At 41.0% G+C, this 20591-nt stretch overlaps 1 non-coding gene across 1 annotated transcript; it reads left to right on the top strand.

The window, feature by feature from the left end:
* Positions 1 to 20248: 20248 nt before the first annotated feature.
* Positions 20249 to 20330, top strand: TRNAS-GCU (transfer RNA serine (anticodon GCU)). Its single transcript has one exon. It is a non-coding gene; the product is annotated as a tRNA-Ser (tRNA).
* The last annotated feature ends 261 nt before the right edge of the window (positions 20331 to 20591 follow it).

Genomic DNA, 20591 nt, shown 5'->3' with positions numbered 1-20591 from the left:
AATTTCTTTTAAATATTAAAACTTTTCGCCAGTGGCGACTGAAAATATTGTACCCTGCCTTAGGTATTTTAAATTCTTCAAATTCAGTACGGGAGTTATGGAGAGGGACGTACAAAGAGTAAATAATGTTAATACAGGAGAAATATATTCATGTGGAGTTAGAAATTGCTACTTCCTTGCATTTCTTTTATCATTTTGGCTGTCACTCCATTAGTTCCTGTTTGCACGAAATAAAATATATACTATTTACTATTTTAATAATTCGAAGGGGTCTATTAATAATAATGTTTATTGTTTTAACGTCCCACTAACTACATTTTTGAAGGTTTTTTTGAAGGGATCTATTAATTTTTCCAATAATAATACTCTATTTGTCTGGAACACCCATATAAAAGAACTTGCGGTTATATTTCCAAGTGATCTTAAATCATGTTTTGGTAGATGGATGTAAGGTTTTCGTTTGTTGTTGTTGTCATATATCACGAAGAAGGGTGAATAATGGCAACTATCTACTGTGTTATAAAAGATAACTAAAGATATTAAGGAGGAGGTGCAGCTTGGAAAGAAATAGAGTTAAGGAAGTTTGTGAAAGTAAGGAGAATTTGAAGGAACGCACCAGTAAATTGACTTTAGCAAAGGTGTCAACTAAGCGAAACATGATAGCAATCATAATAAATTGGCAGCATTATGAGTTTTAGTGAAAAATGGAAGTATATGTACTGTATAGTACTTTAAGGTATTTTTTCTTTTTTTTGCTAGGGGCTTTACGTCGCACCGACACAGATAGGTCTTATGGCGACGATGGGATAGGAAAGGCCTAGGAGTTGGAAGGAAGAGGCCGTGGCCTTAATTAAGGTACAGCCCCAGCATTTGCCTGGTGTGAAAATGGGAAACCACGGAAAAACATTTTCAGGGCTGCCGATAGTAGGATTCGAACCTACTATCTCCCGGATGCAAGCTCACAGCCGCGCGCCTCTACACGCACGGCCAACTCGCCCGGTCTTTAAAGTTTTAAGGTTCCAGGAAAGAGCATCCCATAACTCTTTAATAATAAAATACGTGAGGATTTACAGAAGGCAGAAGTATTTATTCAGCAGTATGTAAAGATAGTTGGATATAACGATAATGTCCAAGTAGAAGGGGTGACTAATAGCAGCGAAATTCTGAAATTAACCTACAATAGATATTTACAAGAAGAAAGAGAAGTTGAAAACTAGAAAAGCAGCTGGAATTGATACGATTTCTGGGGATATACTAAAGGCTATGGGTTGGGATATAGTTCCATTTCTGAAGTACTAATGTGATTACTGTTTGCATGGAGGAGCAATATCAAATTAATTGAGAGTTGTTATACTCGTAGTAGCCCAACTGTGCAAGGAAAAGGATGATAAACATAAAGCGGATATTTATCGGCCATTCAAAAAACCTAACCCTAAACCTATGGCACTACAGCCCTGAAGGACCTTGGCCTACCAAGCGACCACTGCTCATCCCGAAGGCCTGCAGATTACGAGGTATCATGTGGTCAACACGACGAATCCTCTCGGCCGTTATTCTTGGCTTTCTAGATCGGGGGTTCCATCTCACCGTCAGATAGCTCCTCAATTGCAATCACGCAGGCTGAGTGGACCTTGAACGAGCCCTCATATCCAGGTAAAATTCCGACCTAGCCGGGAATCGAACCCGAGGCCTCCGGGTAAGAGGCAGGCACGTATTGGCATAAAAGGTTTGTAAAATCATTCTTTCTGGTTATATTATACACGTTTGCGAAATTGCTGAGTGGTATGATAGAAGGTAGTGTGGGTTTAGGAAATGAGGCTTAACTTGTAGGATTCCTGCAAGAGCAGAGCAGGTATTGTAAATTCAGGAGATCAAATGGACTGCGTTATTATTGAACTTTCCAAGGCGTTTGATAGAATAGATGATGGGACATTACTGACGAAAATGAGGGCTGTTTTACTAGACAAAAGAGTGATTGAATGGGTGTCTAAACTTCTAGAAAACATATCTCAGATAATTAGAGTAGCTGATCCTGTAATGATAAAGACGGAGCAGTATTACTGGACTTTTGTGTTTTCTTTTACATATGATACGAGTAAAGAACTGGAATCACAGATAAGACTTTTGCAGATGATGTTATTCTATACAAAGTATAATACATAAGTTACAGCAATGTGAGATGCTGCAAAAATACCTCGACAAAGATGTGAGATAGACAGTAGACAGTGGCATGGTGATAAATGGGGATGAAAAGTCAGGTTGTGTCACCAAGATGAAAAGTCTTCTCGGTTTTAATTACTGTGTTGCTGAGATGACGGTAACTCATGGGGTATTTAGGGGTTGTAGTAAGGATGTAGGTCCGCCTCTGTGGTGTAGTGGTTAGCGTGATTAGCTGCCATCCCCAGAGGCTCGGGTTCGATTCCCGGCTCTGCCACGAAATTTGAAAAGTGGTACGAGGGCTGGAACGGGGTCCACTCAGCCACGGGAGGTCAACTGAGTAGAGGAGGGTTCGATTCCCATCTCAGCCTTCTTGGAAGTGATTTTACGTGGTTTCCCCACTTCTCCTCTAGGCAAATGCCGGGATGGTACCTAACTTAAGGCCACGGCCGCTTCCTTCGCTCTTCTTTGTCTATCCCTTCCAATCTTGCCATCCCCCACCAAGGCTCCTGTTCAGCTTAGTAGATGAGGCCGCCTGGGCGAGGTAATGGTCTGCCTCCCCAGTTGTATCCCCCGAGCCAAAGTCTCCCGCTCCAGGACACTGCCCTTGAGGCGGTAAAGGTGGGATCGATCCCTCGCTGAGTCCGAGGGAGAAACCGACCCTGGAGGGTAAGCAGATTACGAAAGAAAGAAAGACAGAAAGAAAGAAAGAAAGAAAGAAAGAAAGAAAGAAAGAAAGAAAGAAAGGAAATGTAGAAGACAACGTTGGAATTCTAGAGGATAGAATGGGGCAAATACTCGTTTATAGGAAGAGGAATAAGGAACTGGAAGAATTTAGCAATGGATATGTTTAATAAATTTCCAACTTCTTTAGAGTTTGGTTTCAATGTAAGATCGGGTAAAGAGCTGATAGGGAATCTGCCACCGGGGTGACAGCCCCAATGCAGATCATTGGGGACTGATATCCGTTGTGACGAGTTAGTATTTAATTCAATCGCGAAAATATATTATTTTTCTTCTTTATCTGTTTACCCTCCTGAGTCGGTTTTTCCCTCGGAATCAGCGAAGGGCCCCACCTCTACCGCCTCAAGGGCAGTGCCTGGAGATTCAGACTCTGGGTCAGGGGATACAACTAGGGAGGATGACCAGTACCTCGCCCAGGCGATAGACAAGGAAGAGGGAAGGAAGCGGCCGTGGCCTTAAGTTAGGTACCATCCCGGGTTTTGCCTTGAGGAAAAGTGGGAAACCACGGAAAACCACTTCCAGGATGGCTGAGGTGGGAATCGAACCCACCTCTACTCAGTTGACTTCCCGAAGCTGAGTGAACCCCGTTCCAGCCCCCGTACCACTTTTCAAATTTCGTGGCAGAGCCGAGAATCGAACCCGGGCCTCCGGGTGTAGCAGCTGATCACACTAACCACTACACCACAGAGGTGGACGAGAAAATATATTACTGCTCTAAAGGAGTTGGTGTCTGCCTGTATATAACTTTTGAGTCTCTCTCGAAGGATAATCGTGCACACATTGTAGCACACAGGTTAAGACTCAGGGTAAAGCAAATATAATTTTTTTAAGCTAATTTTGGGACTGTCTGGAAAACTATAAATTATAATTTGATTAATGTAAACGTTTGACTATTATTTCTTATAGCAATACTTCCTTGATTACTAAGTTAACTTGCGAGTCGAAGCCTGTATAAAATATGTACCGTATGTGGAGATGGATGGATTAACAAGTTGGAGAAAAAACACTCTAAAATGTATACCACTTTCTGAGGAATGAAAATGTGGTTCCACAAGATGACGGTTGATCCCTTAAAATCATCCATGGTAATGTTCTTCATCATGGTGCCAGAGATCCCGAAATCACGGTAGATTTCATTGGATCTCGATATTTTGGAGCCGGATCATCAGTTCGATAACCTCTGTTTCTTGCAGCTCCTTGCAGAGGTTGTTGGCTTGACAACGACCTTCCTCTCCACTTTGTACGGCTGGTTACGAACCACGCTCTCAGCCGTTCTAGCCAGCGTGATAGACGATGCTGTTCGTTCGCCCTGCCTTATACGGTTATCCTGGTAAACTCTTCGTGACTGACATAGCAAACGTTTTGCAGTGCTTCTGCTAAAATAATGTGACGGATTGTGTAATGTTTACGGTGTAGTACAGATCTTGTTGAAAATATTGTGTCTTAAATGTGTAATCTAAAATTTATCATTGTGGTCGGTATTTTGATGAATCCTGTTTTGAGTAAATGGAACTAGTTTATCCGTTCTGAATTTAATTCGCATACAGTATGTTAATGTCCTCTTGCGGGCATCATCATACTTTTAACACATTTAACATAAATCTTGATGTAAAATTACGCTGTCTGAGTCTCAGGAAATGTGCGCAAGAAAACAGTTTTTGTATGACGGTGTGAAACAAGCTCTTATCTTATTATTAAATAATATACTATTTTGTTGTCATTTCTGTCTAGGTCGAACTTTGAATTTTGCTTAATACTGCAAAAGCCGTGCTGTCGTAGATCGTTTGCTTGAACAAAAATAAAATCATCCACGACATGTCAACTTAAATTTTGATTAACTAAGATTGTATCTACTTTGAGTCGGTGCTCAACACATGTGTATCCTAACCTGGGGCTACAGTCACATGAAATTAATAAAATACCATGGGATCAGTTCAAATATACTCTTACAGTACTCGAGAATCGCTTAGTGTACCATTCCAAACCCCGGGACTCATCTCACAATTAGGACTAGGTAGACGCAAGGGTGTCAGAGCTTTCCCGCCGTAAGAGCAGGGCCCATGCAAATCTCTTCCCTTCAGTCGGATCAGAACGAATATAAGAACAAGTGTGAGGACTCCTCGAGTTCAAGCGCTCCCCGCCAGGTAGCGCTAGAGCGGGCAAGCTCCACAGTACCGATCAGCTGGTCTTAGGAATCATGCCAGAGGAAACCTATTACTCCGTGACTGATACGTATATACACTGCCTTTTAAAAAACAATGAGAGATTACAATTCAAATTCCAAGGCAGGGTGCAATGGAAAAAATCATACTGTACATGGAAATACGAGCTACGGCTTTTATCACATGTTGCGGAAAGCACAGGTTACTGGAATACAGATAAATAGCACCCACCATATTAAAACAAACATCCATGAACTATTTAAAGCTAATACTTCACTTATTTGTAGCCTCCGTGGCTCAGACGGCAGCGCGTCGGCCTCTCACCGCTGGTTCCGTGGTTCAAATTCCGGTCACTCCATGCGAGAATTATGCTGGACAAAGCGGAGGCGTGGCAGGTTTTTCTCCGGGTACTCCGGTTTTCCCTGTCATCTTTAATTCCAGCAACACTCTCCACTATCATTTCATTTCATCTGTCAGTCATTAATCATTGCCCCAGAGGAGTGCGACAGGCCTCGGAGGCCGGCACAATTCCTATCCTCGCTGCAAGATTGGAGCTTCATTTATTCCATCCCTGACCCGGTCATTGACTGGAAACAGGTCGTAGGTTTCCATTCCTACTCTACTTATCTCTATAATTAAATACCTGTGTATTTCTAACATGCTTCTACAGCAAATTAATCCTAGATTTTGCTGAGTTGAGATTGGATCTAGATCGAATTAAAGTTAGATTAGCATTTTTAGGCGCCTTTTGAGCTCAGAAAGTACACTAGAACGACCCAAACTTCGAACAGCATTAGACTGACCGTTTAATTCCTCATTCGCTGCTGCACTCCCGTCTTCACTCTTCTTTCGTTTTTTCCTGATGGTGTCCAGGCTATTTTTCCTGTTGGGAGTTTCACGGGACTTAATCTCACTTGAAAGATATTTCGGGAAATTAGGGAAAATGTGAGGCACTGCTCCTGGAGGTAATTTCATCTCACACGAGATATATCCACTCTTTAACCAAGCACTACAAAATTATCTGATTTTACTATCAAATAATTAGAGAAATGGACATGACAAATTCTGTTATACCGCGTTAACTCAGTACCCTTCCGTGAAATAGTCCTGGACCATTTTTCCAATTGATATCTATCCTTCGGTGGTAAAAAAGTCGCACATCATCAATTACTCTACCATAGCCTGACTTAAAGCCAAGCACTAAACAGTACGGCATGCTGAACTATTAAATTAATGAAGCCACATAAGATACATGCTTGAAGTACACAACACACGACACAGGAACAGAAAGCACTGAAATATCTCGCATAGTAGCGTTTCCCGCACTGTTCTATAATTGGCTTGCCGGTATTACTGGAGTACGTGTTGGATATAATCGCTTGTAGTGCTTGCAATGGCGGGACCACAAACTAGCATGCTATAATGGCAGAGTTCTCACACTTGACGGATTGTACTTCCCCACGTTGTTGTGCACGCCTACCGGTGATAGGCTCCCGTTTGGTCTACAAGTAATGGTTGAAACAGTCAGCTGTGACAAAAGGATTGACACAGCAATTTGTTAGCTTGTCTTCTTCTTCTTAATCTGTTTACCCTCCAGGGTTGGTTTTTCCCTCGGACTCAGCGAGGGATCCCACTTCTACCACCTCAAGGTCAGTGTCCTGTAGTGTGAGACTTTGGATCGGGGGATACATCTGGGGAGGATGACAAGTACCTCGCCCAGGCGGCCTCACCTGCTATGCTGAACAGGGGCCTTGGTGGGGGATGGGAAGATTGGAAGGGATAGACAAGGAAGAGGGGAGGAAGCGGCCGTGGCCTTAAGTTAGCATCCCGGCATTTACCTGGAAAACCACTTCGAGGATGGCTGAGGAGGGAATCGATCCCCCCTCTACTCAGTTGACCTCCCGAGGCTGAATGGACCCCGTTCCAGCCCTCGTACCACTTTTCAAATTTCGTGGCAGAGCCGGGAATCGAACGCGGGCTAACACACTGACCACAACATCACAGAGACGGACTGTTAGCTTGTCCTTTTTTCATCAATAGGGTTGCTTGAAGAGTTGTTACTTTTATCGTAGCTTATTTTCTATGCGTAGTTTAAGTATATAAAAACATGACGTTTTGCTACAGAAGCGATATAGTACTGGCGTAGAATTCTGTATTCTTATTCTTCTTCTGTCGCTTTTCCCACATCTGTGGGGTTGCGGGTGCAAACTGTGTCGAACATGTGGATTTGGCCCTGTTTTACGGCCGGGTGCTCTTCCTGACGCCAACCCTGTATAGAGGAATGTAAGCACTATTGCGTGTTTCTGTGGTGGTTGGTAGTGTAGTGTGTTGTCGGAATATGAAGAGAAAAAGTGTTGGAACAAACACAAACACCCAGTCCCCGGGCCTGAAGAATTAATCAGAGGCGATTAAAATCCCCGACCCAGCCGGGATTCAATTACAGAGCGTGCTGTTTCGCTCATTTTTTACAAACGCCGCGTTGAACACATTTAATTATGTACTTCCTTACATGGAACAATGTATGCATGTATTGTATGCAGCACCGCAGTTATGAAAGTGTAATGTACACTCCTCCAGGCTTGCGCTATCTGATAATAAGTGATAACGTCCTGGGCTGGCGCTCGTAACAGCTGTTTCTCGTGCACAGAGAGGTTTCAGTCGGCTCGTGACCTTGACATGCCTGAAATACAGAGAAAAGAGTAGTGAGGAGAAGACATGTTGGCTGACTAGCTTTCTAGGCCCATCTCTCTGCTCGACATCTTCATAAGCACAATACATTACACAGGAACCTTGTTTATCCGACCCTCATTAATACGGATCTGCGGTTTATCCAGATCGAAAATAATAAAAATTGATTTTTACTTGTACAGTATTTCTTTTACGGGGTCAATTCTTCTGGAATGTCTTTTCCGCCAATGATAGTAAGAACAGGAATTAGAAGTAAGTCGGCCGCGGTCCATCAAAGGTACCGTCCCGGCATTCGCCTGGAATTGAGAATGGGAAACCGTGAACTCTTCTGAGTTCCTTGACACATTTGCACGCATTCCCGGATGCTCGGATGTAAACGACGTAAATGACTGGTTGAAAAATGACAGTAATTCAGGCTATGACATAATGACAGATGAATAAATTATTGCCTCTTGTTCCTCGGCGGGAAATGACGGGAGTGATGGTGAATTCGAAAATGAAACCGGCGCTTCATCAGAAAAAATAATGACTCATGGAGGTGCAACATTGCAGCTGGACAAACTGATGGCCTATTTAGAATCCCAGATGGAAACAACACCGGCAGAACTGATGTTAGTAAAACGTCTTCGTGATCGTGCTGCGCGCAAACACTATACAAATGTAAAACTGAAAAAGCTCACACATTATTTTAGTGCATAAAACAGAGTCGTAAATGCAAGAAAAGTGTTCTTATATTTTTTTTACAATTGAAAAAGGTATTACCGTAAAACTTATGTTTTATATTATATGACATGTACTGTATTTGTTTCTTAGTTTTCCGGATTATCCGGATTTTCGGTCATCCAGATCAGTTCCGGTCCCACTCAATCCGGATAAAGGAGGTTCTTGTGTACTGCATTTCTTCGGCACCTGTTAGTAAGACCGTCTTCGTCACAGGGGGCTGACGATCTCTCTTAAACACGTATCCAACTGAGAGAGGAGAGGAAAAGTTGTCCTTTCGTACACAGACAGGTTACAGCGGGCCAGGGAGATTTGAATTTTGAATTGATGATGTGATTTGCGGAGAAGTTAAGGTTGGTGCGGCCGTGGCCTGGAATAGGAACTCTGCAGGTATTCGCCTTAATGTAGGAGAATGGAAAAACATTCTCAGGACAGCTGACGGTGGGGATCGGCCCCGCCCCCTCCCGAATATATTACACCTTTTTTTTTTTGCTATATGCTTTACGTCGTACCGACACAGATAGGTCTTATGGCGATGATGGGATAGAAAAGGGCTAGGACTGGGAAGGAAGCGGCCATGGCCTTAATTAAGGTACATCCCACTATCGGCAGCCCTGAAAATGGTTTTCCGTGGTTTCCCATTTTCACACCAGGCAAATGCTGGGGCTGTACCTTAATTAAGGCCACGGCCGCTTCCTTCCAACTCCTAGGCCTTCCCTATCCCATCGTCGCCATAAGACCTATCTGTGTCGGTGCGACGTAAAGCCCCTAGCAAAAAAAAAAATTAAGGTACAGCCCCAGCATTTGCTTGGTGTAAAAATGGGGAAACCACGTAAAACCATCTTCAGGGCTGCCGACAGCGGGGTTCGAACCTACTACCACCTGCATGCAAGCTCACAGCTGCGCGCTCCTAATCGCACGACCATCTCGTCTGGTTTTATGTCACTCCTAGGCTAGCCAAAGCTACTGGTTCTTAAGTAGAAGCCTACTCTGCTAGGTTTCCAACTGAGCAAGTTCCCGAATGCTTTACCCTCTGCAGCGGAAATACTAACCATCTATGCAGCAATTCTGTATGGTACCTCTCAACAATTTAAGATCATCTTAATTTGACAGCGGACCCTCCATCCGGAAATATACGCGGGAATAAGACTACGAAAGTTTAAAGATATGTTTTAAACGTTAAAATTTGAACAAGTCCGCCTCTGTGGTGTAGTGGTTAGTGTGATTAGCTGCCACCCCCGGAGGTCCGGGTTCGATTCCCGGCTCTGCCACGAAATTTCAAAAGTGGCACGAAGGCTGGAACGGGGTCCACTCACCCTCTCGAGTTCAACTGAGTAGAGGGGGGTTCGATTCCCACCTCAGCCATCATGGAAGTTTTTTCCCGTGGTTTCTCACTTCTCCTCCAGGCAAATGGCGGGATGGTACCTAACTTAAGGCCACGGCCGCTTCCTTCCCTCTTCCTTGTATATCACTTCCAATCTTCTCATCCCCCACTAAGGCCTCTGTTCAGCATAGCAGGTGAGGTCACCTGGGCGAGGTAATGGTCCTCCTCCCCAGTTGTATCCCCCGACCCAATGTCTCACACTCCAGGACACTGCCCTTGAGGAGGTAGACGTGGGATCCCTCACTGAGTCCGAGGGAAAAACCAAGCCTGGATGGTTAGCAGATTAAAAAAGAAAGAAATTTTGAAGAAAATAGGGCCCATTGGCAAAATCTCTCGAACAGGGAAAACCAACCCTGGAGGGTAAACAGATTAAGAAAGAAAGATTCGATAAATAAATAAATAAATAAATAAATAAATAAATAAATAAATAAATAAATAAATAAATAAATAAAATAAATAAATGAAGCTCTGTGTGTGTGTGTGTGTGTGTGTGTGTGTGTGTGTGTGTGAGAGAGAGAGAGAGAATTGAATTTGAATTGAATTTGAATTTATTGATCATGATTTACATGCCACTGAGACTGAAAAGCCCCTTTATGCAGCGTCTTCTTATAATACAATGCAGATTTATGAAAACAGTAACTACATTTTTATAATATTAAAGTATTAAACTAAACAAGAAACTTAAAAAAAAAATGAAAATACAGATACCAAATCCAGTAAGGTTAAGACATACATTATATAATAAGTAAGAAAGTAAATCATTAAGCCCTTCTGTTATTCTGGACTACATGGGTTTAAAGAATATAAAGCTAAAGCAGAGAAACAATTTTCTTCGAAATATACATATTCCTGATTGTTCGACACAAGAATGCCTGATCTCAGCCTTTTGCGTACTCCTCCAGAAAGATAGATGTTAAGAACTGCTTTAGTTGGGTACAGTTAGTGTTACTTGCGAAACGGTGAAGATTAAAGACGTTAAAGATACGTGATGCAGTGCAAACAAAGGATTTGTTAAATTTAGTGGTACGATGAAGGGGAATTTGAAGGGTGGTTTTTGTAAACCTATTATCTCTGTTATGTACCGACTCCATAGGTTTAAATGCATTATAAAGGTAGGATGGTGTCTTCAGTTTGAGAATTTTCTGCGTAGCAACAGCTACTGAGATTTCCCGACGTTCATGGAGTTTCAACCATTGTAGCTGTATGTAATAGGGTGTTATGTGTTCATCACGCCTGGCATTTGTAACGTAACGAACACATGCGTTTTGTACCCTCTGTAGTTTTATGTTCAAAGTTTCAGATAAGTCGTTGTATACGACTGAACCATAGTCAATTATTGGAAATATAAGACTTTGAACAAGTAGTTTTCGCATGAAAGGTGGTGTACATGACACGTTACGTTTCAAAATATGCATGGATGACACAACTTTTCGGATTACATTTGACGTATGATCAGACCAGGATAAGGTTCTGTCGAAAATTAGACCTAGATTGTTAACGGTGTCACTATAATGAATATCTGTCTCTAGAATTTTTATTGCTGGGAGGGATTTGAGGTCAACAGTTTTCAGGAGTTTTGTGTAACCTATGCAAATAAGCTGGGTCTTAGCCACATTTAATTGGAGGTTATGATTTGCGCTCCATTCAATCAATCGAGAGATGTCATGGTTAAAATGCGTTATAGAAGAAGATGCGTTAGTGGGACAAAAGTGGAAGTAAGCTTGTAAGTCATCCGCATACATGTGAAAGCTACTGCTTTTAAAGACTTCAGATATGTCATTAATATAAATAGAAAAACATAAAGGACCGAGGACTGATCCTTGTGGTATGCCACAGTTTCCTGATTCCCAGCTAGAGAATCGACCGTCAACGAACGTGACTCTTTGTGATCTATTTGACAGATATGATTCAAACCACGACAGAGCACTCTGGGAGAAGCCAATTGACTTCAGCTTAGCAAGAAACAACTCATGATTAACAGAGTCAAATGCCTTAGAGAAATCAAAGAGACATAAGATAGTAAGCTGCCTCTTATCGGTGGCCGCGCGTATATCATCTGTAACCTTCAGAAGAGCAGTAGTAGTACTATGGCCCTTCTTGAAGCCAGATTGGTAGGGATTTAGAATGTTGTATTTAGACAAATATTCACATATCTGCTCATGAACAATTTTTTCTAGTGCCTTACTAAGTGCACAGAGGATGTTTGTGACTTCCCCTCTCGGAGAACCATCATCAAATGAGAAATGCAACCAAGCAAGCAAAGGGCGCCAATCTTTAAGTTGAGGACTTAAAGATAAAATTTATAATCAAGCTTGGACAGACTCTTATCACAGGGGTGAGGTGATAGTACACTAATCATTAAGTAGGAGAATTAGAAATCAAAAGGCTAATTAAGGCAGATTGATTACAATGAACTAGAAAAATACTATTTATTATATTTAATATAAATGACGACGGTTTAACGAGAACTGAATTTAAAATAGAAAATGAATTTAATAAAAAATTGAATGACTCTACTTCGCGAAAACTTGCAATATCTTTAACTCGCTTGCTCACCATGTCGTCTTGTTCTGCTGGTCCTTGGAAAGCTTCCCTCCTTGTAGCGGGAACATCACCGTTCGTCTTGGATATCTCTTCATCTGCAGCTCAGTACCATTCCTGCCTTGCCAATTGCACCCACCACTAATTGGAAGATGACTTCAAAACTAACACTCCCTATTATGCTTTATCCCATAGATTGGAGATAAGCCCTTTGTCACAGTTAGAAGAACCACCTTGGGTTATATGGAGAGGATACTCAATTAAGAATCCTTCCAACTTTACTGATAATATTCTCTGAAGTTTCATTTCTATCTAGATTAAAACTATCTATTGACTTAGACTGGTTCAAACCGGTCTTATAGCCGTGCTGTACGTACTTCCTCATGAGAGTGGCTATACACCCCTCATTCAGAATTTCTAAGTATCGAGACGAAGAATCAAGTAGAAAATCAAGTAGAAGCCGTAGAATAACTCGTAGAATAATGTAGAGAGACTCGCAGAAGCGAATAAGACGTTGTCGAGAGACCCTCCAGGAGCTCCAACACGCCCTTTTATAACTTTCTCTCGCGCTAATTACAGGCCGCTACACGTGGTCCAATCAGATGACACTTCTCTCCCCACTCTAGATTTTAGAGTAGATGGGTCCCACACAAGATATCAACTGTTCTTCTATTCGTCCTTTCAATCAGTATCCATGGCAACATGACGCTCCTTTGAAAATATAGGCGTTGATCAGTTCGAATAATTCTGGTCGAAATACGGTAGCTTACGTTAGGACGCGTGAACACGTGCTCGCTTTTCTCAGAACTTGGTGTCTAAATTCGTCCTCCCTTCCTCCTCGGTGATGTGGCAAGATAACTGAAATCTACTGCAAGTTAATTTTAACCAACTGTCGCAAGAATCTAAGTGAATATTAGGATATTCAGCCCTCGTTTATAAGTCGTAGTTACAAAGTAATGAAATGATAGTGAGCAAATGATTAAACATGAATTATAATACAATTACATACCAAATAAATATCATGACGTTAAATTCCTGAATTAATTACACATAATAAAATTAACATAATTACACTGTAACGTCTGGAACGTTACATACGCCCCCATGAGTTCTTAACAAATATCACATGAGTTGAGAACTCACACACTTACTCCCACATTGACATGAAATACCTCTATTACCTGCCCATAACGAACGACAGTATTTTCATACACTTAATTATATCTCACTCTTTCCATATCTCTCTTAGACTGCTTCCCATTGCGACTGTCTGTTATTTCAGTTCATCTTGAGGTTTAGATGCTAAATTATGCCCATCATAAGCAACTTTTCACTTTTGTAAAAAAAAAAACAAGATTATCCTAGAGAATATAACATAATATATACAATTCAGATTACAAACTCTGCCGAGTGTCTTTTTGTCCTTTTTCCCCATCTTTCCGACATTCTTTGCTAGATAGCAGTAACACGTTCTCTTCCAATCTTTTACATAAAAAAAATGGAAAACATATGATACAAACAATTTACACTTTTATCACTCTTTCGAATGTTTCAACCTTATCTTGAAGCAGGATGTAATACACTTCACACAAATACACACGTGATTTAAGCTCACGGTAAAATTATTGCAAGTTAGAAATGCACATACGGGAAAATTAATTATTTGCCGTCGTCAGCTTTAATTAGCCTTATGTAACCTCTCAGAAAACAAATATATATAAAATTTCATGGCCTCACATACGGAAAACAGATGATCTATCGTTAATGAACGAGCGTAAATATACCGCTACACACAAAACATCTCCCTTGTTTACAAACACAACTAGGAAATACCACCACAATTGAGACGTAAACACATACCGCTCGTAGTCTGACATAACAAGTAGCAACTTCCCCGAGTTACTGACCTATATCTCACAATCCGGTTCAGCCACCTCACACGACAGGTATCTCCTTAAACTACTAATGTTATATGAACCATTCATTACGCTTTCGCCATCCGCTAACTTGTAAGCACAGGGTCCTAGTTTTCTATGTACTTTATACGGGCCTTGATATAAAAGAAAAAATTTCTTCGTTACCTTATCCTCACTATAAATCGTCTGAAAAAATTACATACACCAATATACGATCTGAGCTCCTTAATATTTCTAGGTGTCGTAATATTCAATTCAATTCTTGTGCTCTCAGGCGTCACTCCCATTGCCGATACACGGTGCCCCATAAAAGTCACCTCTCGTCTACTGAAAACACATTTGTCAAGTTTCAGAGTAAAACCAGCATACTCTAATTTAGAAAAAACCCTCTCCAAGTGGTCCAAGTGCTCTTCAAAGGTGCTAGATCCTATAACCAAATCATCGATATAAATAGTAGCATAATCTCCAGTATCATCTCCCAAGGCAATACTAAGTGCGCGAATAAGAGCTGCCGAACTCGTACGGGTCCCAAAAGGAACACGCCTAAATTGGTACAAACTATGCTTATAGCTGAAAGCAGTAAGAGGCCTATCTTCTGATCTTAAAGGTATCTGCCAAAAACTACTCCTGAGATCTAACGTAGAAAACCAACTCTTACCCTGAAAATTCTGTATCAACTCTTCAATGGTTTGTGATCTCAACTGATCAGCACCAATACGTCGGTTCATCTCCCTGCCATCAATACACAAACGTATTGATCCATCAGACTTAGGCACAACAATTAAGGGATTAACATATTGACTGTTTGATAATTCAATCACATCGTCTGCTAACATAGCTTGAATTTGATCCTCTACGGCTTTTGCATATTTGTGTGGTATCGGATATCGCGGTCCGCTGAATGGAGTCTTATCCAGCACAGAAAAAGAATGTTCATACAGATGGGTAACACCAGGTTTCTCGGAGAAAATCTCCACGTGTTCACATAACACTTCAAATAACTTGTCCTTCTGGACTTCATTCAACTCATTTCTACTTACGGCTTCTTTCAAGCCACATATTTTATCCTCATGAATCCACAACTGACACAACTTCAGGCCCTCACTAGCCTCTTCATTTACTTTAGAAACCTCTCTCATTCTCCACACTGTACTAACTTCCGTTTTCCTCTGAATTTCCTCCTCAAACTTGACCTTAATATCCTCATTATTCCACCTCAAATTTAGCACTAGATCATTGTAATTTAACTGAGCCAATTTTAACGTTAACCAGTCAGATCCCAAGATAAGATCAAATATTAAATGCGGAATTACCAAACATATCTGAACGCTAATAAAATTATTAATACAGATCGGGACAGCTACTTGTTTACAAATTTGCTTAGACCTCTTTCCAACAGCCGTAATGATGAAAGTAGACTTAACAGGCATTTCCTCCAACTGAATACCCTGTTTCACTAATGACTCATACCACTGAGAACTAATACATGATATTTGGCTACCAGAATCAATCAAAACTTTAACCCACGCCCCCCAGACTTTCAATTTAACCACGGGATTGACTACTTTATTACTTGAATCTCCATTATTCTGCTCGGGTTCATACAACAAATCGTCTCTAACATCGAGGTCATATGGTAACACTTTCATGGCAAGACACTTCGCTACCTTCTTACTAGGCTGGAATTCTGACCTAACATTACAGCCTCTCGTTAGTTTAAAGGTTCCCTTTGTGTATTGACGTTGGACTCATTAGTACATTGCTCTGGCCTCCGTTGGGAATTTCCTGTCCTATATTCAGATGCTCCTCTCCTGCTGTTCTGCTGAGGTCTGAACTGATTACGAGTTTCGTGATTCTGTGTACTACCGTTATGTCTCATTCCGTTGTGATGACTAAAGTTCTGAATATTCTCCGTTCTACTTCTAGGGTTACCTAATGCATCAAAACTGCCTAGTAGGTTCTCCATCTCCTGAATAGTTCCAACTTTTTGCATACAGGCCGCTTCTCTCACCCTGTCCGGAAAATGTCTCAAAAGTAGTCTTACTACATCAGACCCCTCGGTTATACCATCTAAGTTCTGACAAATCATGACATGTGCCAGGAAGTACTCGGTCATAGTAACTCCCTCATGCTGTTTGTACCTCCCAAATACCACCCTTTCTCTCTCCCTAGCTTGTATCGCTTCATTCCAGAATTTCTCTCTAAATTTATTTCTGAATTCTTTCAGGTTCGTCATCGTCTGCCTATATACCATGAACCAAGACCGAGTTTCTCCTACAAAAGCATGGTCAATATTTTCCATAACGTCTTCCCAGTCCATAGACCCTTCCTCTAGACGCTTTTCAAATCGTTTTTCTATCATCTTAAGGAAATCTAGCGGGTTCGTTTGTTTCCCATTAAATTTAGGTAGTTCTATTTCCCTAATGTAGCTATTTCCTAGACATTGCCTTCCCGTGAAAACCTGTTTATCCCTTGCCACCTGTTTTAACTTATTTTCTGCTTTCTCTATCCGGCATTCTACATCTCTGTCTCTCCTATCAATTTCTCTCTCAAAATTAACCTGCTTCTCTTTCAATGTCCTAATTTCAATCTTATTCTCTTCAGCTATCGCAAACCTTTCTTCACTTGCCCGGGTCTCATCTTCTATTCTAAGCTTTACCGTGTCAATCTCTTGTTGGACGTGGTCTTTAAATATCCGTATTTCCCCTCCTTGAGTCTCAACTCTCTTATCAATACTAGTGACCTGCCTCATTACTTCCTCCCTAGTAGAGTTGTTTTCCTTCCCCATTAATTCCAGGAATTCACTTCTCTGCCCCGCAAACTTTTCTTCTACCTCTTTCCCTCGCCGTTCATATTCACTTTTCTGGTCCTCTAATCGCTTATTAAAATGTTCATTTTTTACCACCAGATCTCGTAACTGCCTACTGTGTTCGTCCATTCTCCGATTCGCTTCCTCCTTATTTTCCCTCATCTCCCTGCTTAATTCAGCTTTAGTTTGCTCTAACTGTTCTTTAAGTTCATATTTAATATTCTCAATTTTAGTGTTAGTTTGTTCTAATTCACCTTTAAGCTCATTTTTACTGTCCTCTATCTTACTTAACATTAATTGCATCATTCCCATTAACTGATCATTATTATTACTTTCATTGTTAGTGTTTACTTTCGCTTCGCCCCCCATCCTACTATCATCTGACTCCATACTGACTTCTTTCTGCTTGCCTTCACTCTCCATACTACTTACACTTCTATCTTCAATTTCCTCTACTAGACTACACAACTCTTCCTCTGAACTCAATATGTTATTACCTTTTATCGCCCGTCCACTGCGCAACATCCTCTCCTCTTTCGTCTGATCAGCCATGACCCTTCCCACAATCTAAACACTCCTAATGAAACGTGGATATCCAAATTTTGCCCATAATACGAATTCTGATATTGTTACTGTCATTAACTGCTCCGTACTTAATGATTTTCTCGCCACACGTTGGAGCGGCATTTATGTGACTTCCCCTCTCGGAGAACCATCATCAAATGAGAAATGCAACCAAGCAAGCAAAGGGCGCCAATCTTTAAGTTGAGGACTTAAAGATAAAATTTATAATCAAGCTTGGACAGACTCTTATCACAGGGGTGAGGTGATAGTACACTAATCATTAAGTAGGAGAATTAGAAATCAAAAGGCTAATTAAGGCAGATTGATTACAATGAACTAGAAAAATACTATTTATTATATTTAATATAAATGACGACGGTTTAACGAGAACTGAATTTAAAATAGAAAATGAATTTAATAAAAAATTGAATGACTCTACTTCGCGAAAACTTGCAATATCTTTAACTCGCTTGCTCACCATGTCGTCTTGTTCTGCTGGTCCTTGGAAAGCTTCCCTCCTTGTAGCGGGAACATCACCGTTCGTCTTGGATATCTCTTCATCTGCAGCTCAGTACCATTCCTGCCTTGCCAATTGCACCCACCACTAATTGGAAGATGACTTCAAAACTAACACTCCCTATTATGCTTTATCCCATAGATTGGAGATAAGCCCTTTGTCACAGTTAGAAGAACCACCTTGGGTTATATGGAGAGGATACTCAATTAAGAATCCTTCCAACTTTACTGATAATATTCTCTGAAGTTTCATTTCTATCTAGATTAAAACTATCTATTGACTTAGACTGGTTCAAACCGGTCTTATAGCCGTGCTGTACGTACTTCCTCATGAGAGTGGCTATACACCCCTCATTCAGAATTTCTAAGTATCGAGACGAAGAATCAAGTAGAAAATCAAGTAGAAGCCGTAGAATAACTCGTAGAATAATGTAGAGAGACTCGCAGAAGCGAATAAGACGTTGTCGAGAGACCCTCCAGGAGCTCCAACACGCCCTTTTATAACTTTCTCTCGCGCTAATTACAGGCCGCTACACGTGGTCCAATCAGATGACACTTCTCTCCCCACTCTAGATTTTAGAGTAGATGGGTCCCACACAAGATATCAACTGTTCTTCTATTCGTCCTTTCAATCAGTATCCATGGCAACATGACGCTCCTTTGAAAATATAGGCGTTGATCAGTTCGAATAATTCTGGTCGAAATACGGTAGCTTACGTTAGGACGCGTGAACACGTGCTCGCTTTTCTCAGAACTTGGTGTCTAAATTCGTCCTCCCTTCCTCCTCGGTGATGTGGCAAGATAACTGAAATCTACTGCAAGTTAATTTTAACCAACTGTCGCAAGAATCTAAGTGAATATTAGGATATTCAGCCCTCGTTTATAAGTCGTAGTTACAAAGTAATGAAATGATAGTGAGCAAATGATTAAACATGAATTATAATACAATTACATACCAAATAAATATCATGACGTTAAATTCCTGAATTAATTACACATAATAAAATTAACATAATTACACTGTAACGTCTGGAACGTTACATGTTGATAGGCCTAAAATCACTACAGACTGTTGGTATTTTCTTTTTGGGCACAGGACGTACATTGGCACGCTTCCACTCTGAGGGATGAACTCCATTCTGTAGAGAGAAGTTAAATAAGTGCACAAGGGCAGGAAGAAATATGTCCATGCAGGTAGAAATCATGGATATTGGAATATTATCTGGACCTTTAGCTTTAGTTCGTATTGATCTGACTGCTTTTTCTACCTGTGAAGGGTGTACGTACATGAAATAGAATTTATCTCTGTTACTTGGAGTGAGATGTCTATAATGTTTAGCAGTCTCTAATACTTTCGGAGAGTTGGAGTTAGAGACTGATGTCATATAATATTCACTTAATTCAGATGGAGTAACAGGCATCTGGCTATCTAGAGAGTGACTGACTCCAATACCAAGAGATTTTGCAGCACGCCAAGAAGCTGAGGTGCTCTTACAATTACGGAAGATGTTGTACGTATACTTCACTTTAGTGTTCCTAATTACTTGTTTTGTCTCGTTACGTAAGATCCTGAATTGCTCGTAATCATCTGGAAGTTTAGTTTTAATAAATTTCTTCCTAGCTCTGTCCCGTTTGCTTATCAATTCCTTAATACGCTTATTGAACCATGGTGATGACCGGTGTTTTACGAGAGAGAGAGAGAGAGAGAGAGAGAGAGAGAGAGAGAATCCGTCCTGAAAGGATTGACGTCAAGACGGGCGACTGTCCGTAAAACTAAACATATTCCACGTCAGTGTCGACCCCAGATAATTTTGATAAAGGTGGTAGTAGTGGCAATAGTATTAGTAGCAGTAGTATTACGAGTGATGTGATGCTTACGGCAGTTCCTTCCTCTTCTGCTTTACAGAGTACATGCATTGTGCTGGACGTGACGAAATTCCCTGCTGACAAGATGACAAAGTGTTTATTGCATCATACAACCTATTATTCTTCCTGGTATATTGTTTCATTTTGATCTGATACGTGACTGCCTATTAGAACATCGTAAGACGAGGTGGCCGAGTGGTTAAGGCGTTGGACTGCTAATCCAATGTGCTCTGCACGCGTGGGTTCGAATCCCATCCTCGTCGAGTCAGATTTTAAAATGCTCCAAATCAGTTTTATGAAACGTGTAGCATTTCGTGCTAACGACGGCAATGCCAATTTCGTCCCAATTGTTTCTCGCCCATGTAATTTGAATGCCAGCAAGGCATTTTAAATCGACGGTAAAATCTCACCAAAACAACGGAGAAAAAAGTTCCCTCAGGAAAAACTCACCGATATTGTTATTAAAGTAATACGTTTCATGACAGTAAATAGTCCTATGAACATGCAACTTGATGCCAAAGAAC

Source organism: Anabrus simplex, chromosome 3 (genome assembly GCF_040414725.1).
Source record: "Anabrus simplex isolate iqAnaSimp1 chromosome 3, ASM4041472v1, whole genome shotgun sequence".
NCBI lineage: Eukaryota > Metazoa > Arthropoda > Insecta > Orthoptera > Tettigoniidae > Anabrus > Anabrus simplex.
Note: the sequence above shows the minus strand (reverse complement) of the source record. Positions and strands in the feature narration are given on the sequence as shown.